The following is an 11,935-nucleotide window of genomic DNA, read 5'->3' on the forward strand; positions in this document are numbered from 1 at the left end:
TGATTCAAGGGTACTATCACAAAGTGAGGGACTGGGGCTGTGGCTCAGTAGTAGAGCACATGAACCTGGCATGTGTGAGGGTCTGGGTTCAATTATCAGCACCACATATAAATAAATAAAAATAAAGATCCATTGACAACTAAAAATATTTTAAAAAACAGAAAGTGAAAAGACAATCCATATAAAGGGAGAAAATATTTGTCAATAATGTATCTGCTTAATGTCTAGTATACAGAATATATGAACTCTTACCTCTCAGGAATAACAATGCAAATAGTTTAAAAATGGGTAAAGCATCTGAATAAGTACTTCTTCAAAAGAGTTATACAAATTGTCAATAACCACATAAAAAGTAAAAGATAGTCAACATCATTATGTAATATGTACAAGTCAAAACTATAATGAGACAGCACTTCAGACGCACTAGATGGATAAAATTTAACACACAGTCAATTACAAGTGTTGGTGAAGATGTGGAGATATTGGAAACATCATATGCTGCTAGCATAAATATAAAATTGTGTGACCACTCTGAGAGTTCAAAATTCTCTTTGTCTTTGTATTTCAACACTTTTATTATGACATATCTGGGTGTGTCCCTCTTTCAGTTCATCCTACATGGAATTCATTTGGATTCTTGAATATATAGATAGGTGTTTTTCATCAAATTTGGGATTTTTTTCACCATTACACATTGGAGTATTTTTATGCCACATTGCCAACTTCATCTCAATCTCAAATTCTTTTTATAAATATATCGATAAATGTGATGGCATCCTACAGGTCTCTGAGGCTTTATTTCTTCTCTTTCCTTCATTATTCTTTCTGTTTCACAGACTGAATATTCTCATTTGACCTATCAAGTTTGTTGATTATTTCTTCTGCTTGCTAATCTGCTGTCAAGTCATAATAGTGAGTTTTTCATTTTATCTATTGTAGCTCTTAATTCCAAAATTTTCTATTTGCTTCTTTTTATATATGCATAGAATTTCTACCTCCTTATTTATATTCTCTATTTGATTAAACATTATTCTCATACTTTCCTTTAGTTCTTTACGCATTTTTCCTTTAGTTCTTTGAAGCTATTCATAATAAATGAATTAAAATATTTGTTAAAAAGCATTAGTAATGTTGGGTCTGGAATTGTGGCTCAGTGGTAGAGGGCTCGCCTAGGACGGGCGGGACCCGGGTTTGATTTTCAGGACCACATAAAAATAAAGGCATTGTGTTGTGTCCATCTACAAAAAAGATTCATTCATTCATTCTCTCTCTCTCTCTCTCTCTCTCTCTCTCTCTCTCTCTCTCTCTTTAAAACAAAAGCATTAGTAATGATATATCAAGAATTCAAAAAATTAACTAGAATAAGTAATCCAATTAAACCTGGGAAAGTGATCTGAATCAATGCACCTCAAAAGATAAAATATAAATAGTTAACAAATATGTGAAAAAATGTTCAGTTTTATTAGCCATCTGGGAGATGCAAATCAAAACTATAATGAGATATTATCTCACCCTAATTAGAATAGCTATTATCAAAAAACTAACAAATTGTGGCAAGGATATAGAGAAAAAGAAACTCTCATATACTATTAGTGGGAATATAAATTAGTACCACCAATATGAACAACATTACAGAGATTTCTTAAAATATTAAAAATAAATCTACCATAAATTCAATTATCCCATGTATAGATATACATCTAGATGAAATTAAGGCAGCCTACCAAAGAGATACCTGCATTCTCATGTTTTTGTAGCACTGTTCACAATAGCTAAAGTATGTAATCAGCCTAGGTGCCAATTAATAGATGAATGGATAAAGAAAATGAGGTATATATACACAGTGGAATATTATTCAGCCACAAAAAATAATAAAGTTCTGTGTTTTGCAGCAAAATGGATGCAACTGGAAGATGTTAAGTGAAACAAACCAGACACAGAAAGATATATGTCATTCTCTCTCATATGTGGAAGCTTTAAAAAGTTAACCTTAATGTAGAATAGTGATTACTACAGTTTGAGAAGGGGTGCAGGGTAGATAAAGGGAAGATATATAATGGGTACCAAAGTACAGGTAGGTAGGAGGAATAAGTTCTGATGTTCTGCAGCATAGAGGGATGATTATGGTTCACAAATAACCTATTACTATTTTATGAATATCTAAAAGAGAGGAATTCAAATCTTCAAACATAATGGTAAGGAAGGGTAAATAATAATAATCCTGATTGGATCAGTTCATGCCGTATGCATATGTTGAAATGTTACACTGAACTCCACCAGTATGTTAATATGTAAAATTAATGTATTTAAATAAAAATAAAATATTGTCATTTGAGTTCAGCATTTAGGGCTGGGGGTGTACATCACTGATAGAGGGCTTGCCTAGCATGTGTGAGGTCCTGGGTTCAATCTCTAGCACTGCAAAAATAAATACATAAATCCAACATATGGACTTCTTGGAGATAGTTTCTCTGACTGCTATTTTTTTCTCTGTGTAGGTTATACTTTCTTATTTCTTTATATGCTTTATATTTTTATCTGGGAATCTGAATACTTTAAATATTATAATGTATCAGCTCTGTAAGTCAGATCCTCTTTCCACCCAGAGCTTACCATTGTTTTTTCTTGTTTACTGAATTTCTGAAAATAATTGTGTAAAGTCTGAATTCTGTGTCTTGTGTAGTCACTGAAGCCTCTGCTGTTTCAGCTAATGATTGGAGAGATTTCTATAATAATGGAGAACAAAATTTCCCAATCTTTTCAAGGAGGTCTGTGTGTGTGTGTGTTTTGTGACACACTTTCTTCATTTCCTGCTTATACACAGCCTCAAGGTAAGCCCTGGGAAAATTAGAGTCTACTCGGGTCTTTCCTGAGTAAGCACATCATCCTGGGCAGGCACATAGCCCAGTGCATAAATGTGGCCTCATAGATTCTCTGGAATATATCAGAGTTTTTCAAAGTCCCTATGGATATCTCATTTTGCAGCTTTTCCTTTAAATACTTTTGGCTAGCCTATTGTTGTCCCATCTGATATCCACCACCACAGGCACCTGCAAAGATAAACCATTGCCTCTAAATACTTTAAATGTTCCTGAGGAAAAGGGTTTTCCCCACAGAATGAACAGAGTCCAATCAATTAAAGACAGTTTTCCAAGGGCCAGTGTCTTCCATCAATCTCTAGATACCTTAATAATGACAAGTCTCTGAGAATGAAGTTTTGAAAGAGCACTACCCCCCAGTCCTTCACCTTTAGTAGCTGCCCAGACTGGTGGTTTTCACCATAATTGTGAGCTGTTGATTTTCAAGGCTACTACAGATATGGAAGCAGAGAATGGGAACAGGGCAGATCATTGTGCCACACAGTTAACTTTTCCTACTGAGATTCGCCTGATTTTCTTGAAACATCTCAGGATTCTGCATCAAGAAAATAATGATGTCCATGTTGGCTACAGATACAATTTTCACCTCTTTGTACTTTATAAAATGTTACCAGTTGTTCCCAGGAAAAGGCTGCTTAACCTTAGGCTATTCTGGAGGAGAAGTTTAGGAATAATGTGTACTATCATTTCTCATGAGATACTGGGGAGAGGAAAGATGTAGCATAAATGAGACCTCTGAAATCTGCCAGCAAGTTTGCTTTGTGGAGGGTCCCCAAAACATGGGATAGCAAGAATAAAAGGGGCATCAAGTAAAACAGCTGAAAATATATCAATATGGATACCATCCTCAATCTAATCCCAATAGATATTTATGTAATCCAATAGAGTCAGTTACAATTGGTTTCCATGCATTCTCTTAGCGTCCCCCAGTAGATTATAGAATTCCCAGGTTTGGATAAACATGAAAATCAGGTTAGGGCTGGAAAATAGTCCTCAACTACTACCCAAACATTGCCAGATAATGGTTTCCTTGAAGTCTTCTGGCTCAAAATCCATTTTCATTACATAGATAGCAGAACAAGGAAAAGCAAGGTTTAGAGAAAAGAGATTCTAAAATCTCTAAATTTCTTTAATAACTATTTACTGAGTCACAATGTGCATAGCACCATACATTCTTTGGAATGATTTTTGGGTTGAGTGGAAGAAATAGATGCAAGTATGGATGACATTGAGTTACTACCTTCCAGAATTTTACTTCTAAACAAGGGAGGTTTAAACAAAAAGACACAACAAATCAAAATGTGGTAAGTTACTCTAAAGGGTACAGTCAGAGTATTCCAAATAAACAGAAGAGTGTTGAGAGGCACAAGGTCATCTGAAACAGACCATAAAGGGTGGATAGGATTTTCCACCAAGGTCTGCACAAGCATTATGTATTGGAAGGAAATGAAATCCTGTGTGACCTGTTCATTGAGTACCTACAGGGAGTAGGGAACAAGTCTTACAAACTGGTTGAGGATAGATCATCAAAGACCTGGACTGCAAGGCTAAAGAGTTTGTATTTTTCTTCTAAGAGGAAATCAATGGATGATTCTTTTTCCCCCTGGGGAATCCAGTCACCTTTTATCACCTTTTGGGTGTTCCCATCCTTTTTGGGGGGATCCTCAGAACTAGCCAGAGGCAGCTCTTCCTACCTCTGTCTTTTCTGCTCTGAGTCTACCTTTAGTGCACCCAGTGTTGGTAAGCAAAGAAAGTTCTCCAAGTAAAAGATGGCTGATACTTTTAAAGAAGAGAATTGATATGTTAAGTGAAATAAGCCAGATTTATAAAGTCAAGGGTCAAATGTTTTCTCTCATATGGGGAATCTAGAGAGAAATAAGGAATAAAAAATTAGGACAGGGTGTCTGTCTCATAAAAATAGAAGGGAGTAGAGGAAGAAAATATAAGGGGAGAGAGGAGAGGTGGGAAAGGGAAGGAACTGATGAATGAAATTGACCATACTATGCTATGTTCATGTATGAATATATAACAATGAATTCCACTTTATGTGTGATTATAATGCACCAATACAAACAATAAATAGTCAGGCACAGTGGTGAACATCTATAATCCCAGTGGCTCAGGAGGCTGAGGCAAGAAGTTTGCAAGTTCAAGGCCAGCCTCAGAAACTTAGCAAGGACCTAAGAAATCTAGTGAGACCTTCTCTCAAAATTAAAGAAAAAAAAAGTGCTGGGCATGTGGCTCATGGTTAAGTGTCCCTGGGTTCAATACCTGCTACAAAATAAGCATAAATATAGAAGGAAGACCAGTAGAATACAGAAAGTAGATCAGGGGAAGAGGGAGAGGAGGGAATAGGAAAGTACTAGAGATTGAAATGGAGCATAGTATGTTATGTGCACTTATAAAGATGTCATAATGAACCACACTATTAATTTTGACTACAAATCACTAATAAAAACATATGATATGATATGAACCAGGCTAAATTTTAATAAATTCATACCTGAGGATATGTGCAGAAGGAATTACAAATCTAAGAAATAATTGGACAAGACAGATAGCATTAAAAGGTTCAGTATGATATTCCAAGGGCCTGAATAATTATTGTAGATATAGGACAGAACAATATTTCAAAGCAAGAAACCTTTACTTTTTGTGCCAATTTGTTCAAGTACATCATTATCCTCAAACTTATATTCACCCCCACCTATCTGCCATCTCACAACATATCTTCTGGTAAGGTCTTTCCCATGTTTTTCTCCCTCTATTGGAACTGACCTACTTTCAACCTCAGGGCCTTTCTTCCATTCCAGTACCCCTGGGCCTTGATTTTTGTTATCCTCATCTCATCATAGAGTGCAAGAAATCAAAATCACACAGCTTTGTAGAAGAGCCAATTTGACACCAGGCCAAATTGCTCCAACTTTTATCTCTGTACATATGATGGGGAAACTGAGATGCAGATAGGTAATTGATTTGCCAAAAGTCATATATGGAATCAGTGTCTGAACCAAGGGGAGAAAAAGATTTAAGTGATTAAGGCCACATCATTTTTCCTTCCTGTGGAATACATCACCAGGCCCTCACACTATTATTCACTTTTTAGTAAACTTTAGGCAATATGATGTTGGATTGGTGGTATCTGGTTAGATTCAGCTCTGCTGACTATAGTCATAGCCAGAGCTGTGTGTTTCCTCAGCCCCTTCCAAAAACACCACACTCCCCTTAGTTAAACTTTGTCCCCAGCTGTCAGAACAGGTGGCCCATTGAAAGAGCCTGAGAGTAGCATTGCTAAGAAGGCAAAAACTTCTAGGGTTTGGGAGAAATCGATTTACTGAGAAGACTGAGTGAAGAAGGGCAAATGGAGTCCTTGCCAGACAGGATATAAAAGGATAAATGAGAAAGCCAAAAAATTATATATGAGAAAATGATGAGAAAGATAAACAGAAATGTGACAGAGGTGTAGTATGTATGGGAAAATATGAGGGATGAAATCAGATGGGGAAAAAATGTGTGGGAGTAGTGTAACTAACAGTTTGGGGCAACGATCTCAGAAGAATCCTAATACCGAACCAAATTATATTCTGAACTTCATCCAATAAAGAATAGAAAAAGAGAATGGTATGTCATTAATACAAATCTATAAATTCAAATTTATGGTTAATTTATATTACAAAGTTCATTAAAAAGTTCACAAGTTAAGGTAGTGTTATACTACAATGTGTTAAATTTGATACCTGGCAGCCATGAATATATACATTTAAAATTTTGATTTCCATAGTCAAAATATGCACATATTAAAAACTGAAAATAAAACATTTCACACCCCTAAATCCCTTTTATAGGATCAGTTTTTCCAAAGAACATGTCTTAAACCATTGGCTTAAGATGTGCATTTTCCTATGGTAATTTTTCAATTAATAGAGAAGTCTGAAAGAAAAGCCTTCAATAATTAAATGAATACAATTTTAATGGACAAATTCAGACATTAGAACTTATCAAAAAATGTTAAAGACCCTGAGGATGGTGTAGCTGGTCCATGATATAAAGAGAAAACATCATGTTGAATACTATAATTCTATATATTAAAAAACAAATGGATCCTTTTGATTATAAAAATAAAGCCTAGAAAAATGTTCTGCACTAGTGGAGGATATGAAAAAGAGGACACAGTTCTTAATGTGAAGAGAAATGTCCTTCTTGCTAAAGAGCCAAGTCAAAATTCTGATGAAGTATGATATTTATGTTTATTGACTAAAAGAGTGAACATTTCAGAGAATGAAAACACCATTTTACAGCATATGAAGTTCATAATAACAAGAAGAGCATAGAGAGAGGATTTAAAACTCTGAGTCTCATTTTTTCTAATATGTGTTGCTGTTTTACCTAAAGCTGAAGGGGATAGATGGAGTTTGACAGCATAGTCGTATATTGCCTAATGCTTACAGAGGGCTATAGTTCTGGGAGATACATCATTAGCTGATTTCATCATTGTGCAAGCATCTTTGAATGTACTTACACAAACTAAGAGAGCTACAGCATCATTAGGCAATATGTTATTATGGAACCACCTATATACAGTTTGCTGTTGACAAAAACATCATTTTGCAGATCATGACTATGGTTTCCTCCTCTAAAGCAGAGTTTCCTACTCCCATTCACAGCTTCAGTGTATATCTGAGCACCATGAGATTATATGTTTTTTTTCTAGGAAGAGGGTATACAGCTTTCATCTAATTTTCAAAAGAGTGTGTCTTTCCCATAAATAATTAAGGTTAAGAACTACAGAACCGAAGGATCCTATCTCCAAGAAAATAGTGTGGAGTTGCAGAGTATGTGGTTTGCAAAAACAGAAGTAGAAGCATATTTTGAAGAAGGCAAACTTTTCTTAATGAAAAAGCACTAAATGATAAAGTTTCAAGAGCCGTTTGGTTTCCATGATTGCAAAATGTCACTCTCCGAATTAACATGAGGTTTATGCAGAAGGCAGCTATTATTAAAACAGTATTCAGGCACAAAGTTCTGTGCTGGCTCAGACAAAAAGATGGATCTGGTGTTGCAAGAGTTCACCAAGGAAACTTTTTTAAGTGAAAAAAAAAGGGGGGAACATTTTGACCACTCTGGTTTCTGAAACTGACCAAATATTTTAAATCATTCAATTTTTTCTTAACATTTAATTTCTGATGTGCATTATAATACCACCATCTTGTGGAATATAGTAGAAATGCATGATTTTAAGTGTCCTCTCAGTCAGTAGTTCTCAGAGTGTGTTCTGTGAACCTCCCTGGGAGTATTTGAGACATATTCAAAAGGTTCTTGAAGTCAAAGCTATTTTTATAATAATACTAATATATTACTTTACTTATTCACTGGTTGTCATTTGTGGCCATGGTGCAAAAGCTATGGTGGGTAAAATTGAAGGCACCTTAGCATGAGTCGTGGCTGTAATTCCAAAGTATACTGTTAGTCATTGTATTCTTCGCTGCCATGCATTTGCAGGAAACAAAAAGCCAGCTGAACTTACAAATAACCTTGCTGAAGAAGCTAAAATGATTTAATTTGGGAGTCAGGCTTGCAGGATTCACTGAATAGGAGTTCTCTTTACTGTCAATTTTACTTGCAAGAAATCCCATGGAGAACTAAGGAATCTCAGCAGACAATTTTGACCCTTATGGATAAGAGTCTTGTGCTTCTATCCTCACTTCTTCATCCATTATTTTCATGTTTCAGATTTCTCATGTGTAAAATGAAGGTATTCCTAGGTGTTTCCACACTGAGTAGTCAGGAGATTTGAAACTGCATATAATGGCTTGTGGCTTGTGTCAGTTCTTCTAATGTTCTTTCCCCTTCCTGTGCCAAATGTATCAAAGCATTTTATCTTCATAGTAACTCTATGAAGTTGCTATTATCATACCACTTTTCAGATTGGAAAACTGAGACCAGGAGAGGTCCAAGTTTCTTACCTGAAGTCACACAGCAAAATAGTGGAAAATGAACCCAGGCAATTTCATTCCAGGAGAGAATAAGTCTCTTGCAGTTTTGACTATGGGAAGAACTTGAAGAAAGCTGGCCATAAAGAAATGGGAGATGGTTCAGTTAGTTGAGGTCTAGAAATTGATGAACACATGATACTTACAAGAAAGGACAGGGATGATGATTGGGCCTCTGAGAACAATTTATGAAAACTAGATATATCACCTTAAAACAGAATGTGTGTCTCAATACCCAGAAGCACCCCCAAATTTGTAAGTCTTATAACAAAAAACAAAATGGATGGAGTTAATAGAAGTGTTGAACCCAAGAGCCATATCAGTACTGGAAAATTGGCAGAACCAGTACAACATCAGATTTGCCTTGTAAGAGCCGTGGTGCCTAATGCTATCTAAAGAACATATGAAACTCCAATGGCCACCTGACAGTGTTACAAAAATTAACCAAAAATAAAAACCACAGCACCTCCACCACACAATTCAATTTAAACAATCTTAGTTTTCCACATTAACATTTTTTAGATATGTCTATGGACCTCAAAGTAATGGGAAAAAAAATTCTCATTCAAAAGCAATAAATTCTCATTCATAAGCAATTAACATGAAGATGTTATAAGTGATATTAATTTTTGTCCATTTGAAATATATAGATTGCACTGTGAAATCTTTTTGTCAAGTGTAACCACAAAAACGTGGAATCAAGAAGGTATATTTCATTTGAAACCCATCATAATTAGTGAGTCACATCTACCTCAACTCTGAAAACATATATAACTACCTTGATGCTGATTTCATTGCCTGAGGTCTCTGCCTTCTCCCATTTCCACTCTCTGATTTCCTCACTTCCTTCCTGCAACAGGCCTCCAGCTTGGGGTGGCTTGATAGAATAAAAGTTGTAGTCACATCTTGTAGGACTAAGAGAAGTTACACATGAGTGCTTTGTCAGAATTTCTGTTGTTTTTTAAAGGAAAAGTTATCATTTCATTAGAAGTAAATATAAGAGAAAATTCATTTATTGTTGGGTTTTATTTAAGATGTTTTAGTACAAAAACAGCTTTATTAGAAATATCCTCCATACAATTATTTTATTAATATGTATTAATTGTACATATTAACAAAATGATGGCCCCTTCCAAGCCATGCTCCTTTCTCCACTTTGCTTTACTAACACCCCTTGCTAGAGTATAAACTATAACCCTCTCTACTACCTTCTGAAATTGATCTTTACAAAGGAATTCAAGGATTTCCTCATAACTTCTCTCACCCCATCTTTATACAAGAGCTTCTGTTTCCTTCTTTCTCCTGAACTCCCTTCCTGCACTGTCACTACCTAGTACTTTCCATGATAATTCCTTGATTTAGCCAGAAGCCATTTGGTAAGGTTGGAAAGAAACTCTGATCTCTCTAATTTAGTTTTGGAACTAAATTGCTTTATTCTCCACCATCCTGGGAAATCAATATTGTGTCCTCAGGAATGCCACACTTCACTGTCCTCATTGGCTGATATGTTTTTTTCAGCTTGGGCTTTGATATGGTGAAAAGAATAGACACCATGGTTACTCAGACCTGCCAGCTCTCAAAGTCCTTAATGGTTACACCTGGATAAAAGTCACATTGAGACTTGTAAACACACTTCATTCCACCAAATTAATTTTATTTTTCTATAATTGCTTTTGCTTTTAAAATTTGAAGGAGTTTTAAACAAATAGGACTCTCATTTGGTCATTCTTACAATCCAGTTGGGTATAGATTAGAATCTGACTACTAGAACAAAAAGAACCTTGAATTTGGTATGTACTTTGGCTTTGGTGCTGCTGCTTCTCATTATCTTCAGCAAAGATTAAAAAATAACTCATTGTGCATGATAGATCCCTAATATTGATAGACATGACTTTCACCTTTCTATTTAGGACCACTAATGCAGAAATGTGGATGCATACTAAAATAAAAGTATGTTGTTGCAACAACTAAAAAATAAATAAAATTCCAGGTGGAAAAACAATTAAAAAAAGAAACCATAAAAAAGTATGTCATTGGGGCTGGAGCTGTGGTTCAGCGGTAGTGCACTTGCCTGCCACGTGTGAGGCACTGGGTTTGATTCTCATCACAGCATATAAATAAATATAATAATATAATTAATAATATAATATAACAATATATAATAATTTTATAATAATATAAATATAGAATAACTTTATAATAATATAAAATATAATGATAATAAATATTTTTTAGTTGTTGATAGATAACAACTAAAAAATATTTTTTAAAGTATTATTCTCTTTTATTAAATCCCAACACTTCTATCTTTTTCACATTCTATGTGAGAAAATAAGAAGTATACAAAAAAGCTCCCTTGATACTTACCACAGTATTATGGTTGTCTCAAGAAAAAGTGATGGTGTGATTGAGTTGAAACTGAACCAGCTGGTTTTTTGGGGGAGCAACATTTTTACTAAAAAGAATGACTGACAGAAAAACTATGATTTTCTGACTTGGATATTTGGCAGATATTTTATCTAAAATGGGCCTATCACTTCAAGGAAAACAACTGAGAGCCTTCAAGTGAGAATTAGAATTTTTTATAATTTGCATTTGCTACTGGGAGTTTAACAGCTTCCTAATAACTTTTTAGATGAAATTGTTATGAATAGTAATGACTATTATTTTCTAAATACTATGTAATAAAATATGTCAACATTAAACCAATATTTTAAAATAATCAATTCATGATCTTACAAAATCAAGAATGGGTAAAGGATACATCCAAAGTATAAGACAGACAAATGGATATATATAATAGAGTAGGAAATGTTCTTTGATATCTACATTGTAACTATCCTTTATTTTTTTTAATGATTTATATATTTTATTTTTTTTTAATTTTTTATTGTTGGCTGTTCAAAACATTACATAGTTCTTGATATATCATATTTCGCACTTTGATTCAAGTGGGTTATGAGCTCCCATTTTTACCCCATATACAGATTGCAGAATCACATCAGTTACACATCCATTGATTTACATATTGCCATACTAGTGTCTGTTGTGTTCTGCTGCCTTTCC

The 11,935-nt window shown here is 34.7% G+C and overlaps 1 pseudogene; it reads left to right on the forward strand.

Moving 5' to 3' along the window:
- The first annotated feature begins 7,012 nt into the window (after positions 1-7,012).
- On the forward strand, positions 7,013-9,323 carry LOC125614469 (annotated as a pseudogene).
- Positions 9,324-11,935: the final 2,612 nt, after the last annotated feature.

This window comes from Marmota marmota, unplaced genomic scaffold, assembly GCF_001458135.2.
Source record: "Marmota marmota marmota unplaced genomic scaffold, marMar, whole genome shotgun sequence".
NCBI classification, from domain to species: domain Eukaryota; kingdom Metazoa; phylum Chordata; class Mammalia; order Rodentia; family Sciuridae; genus Marmota; species Marmota marmota.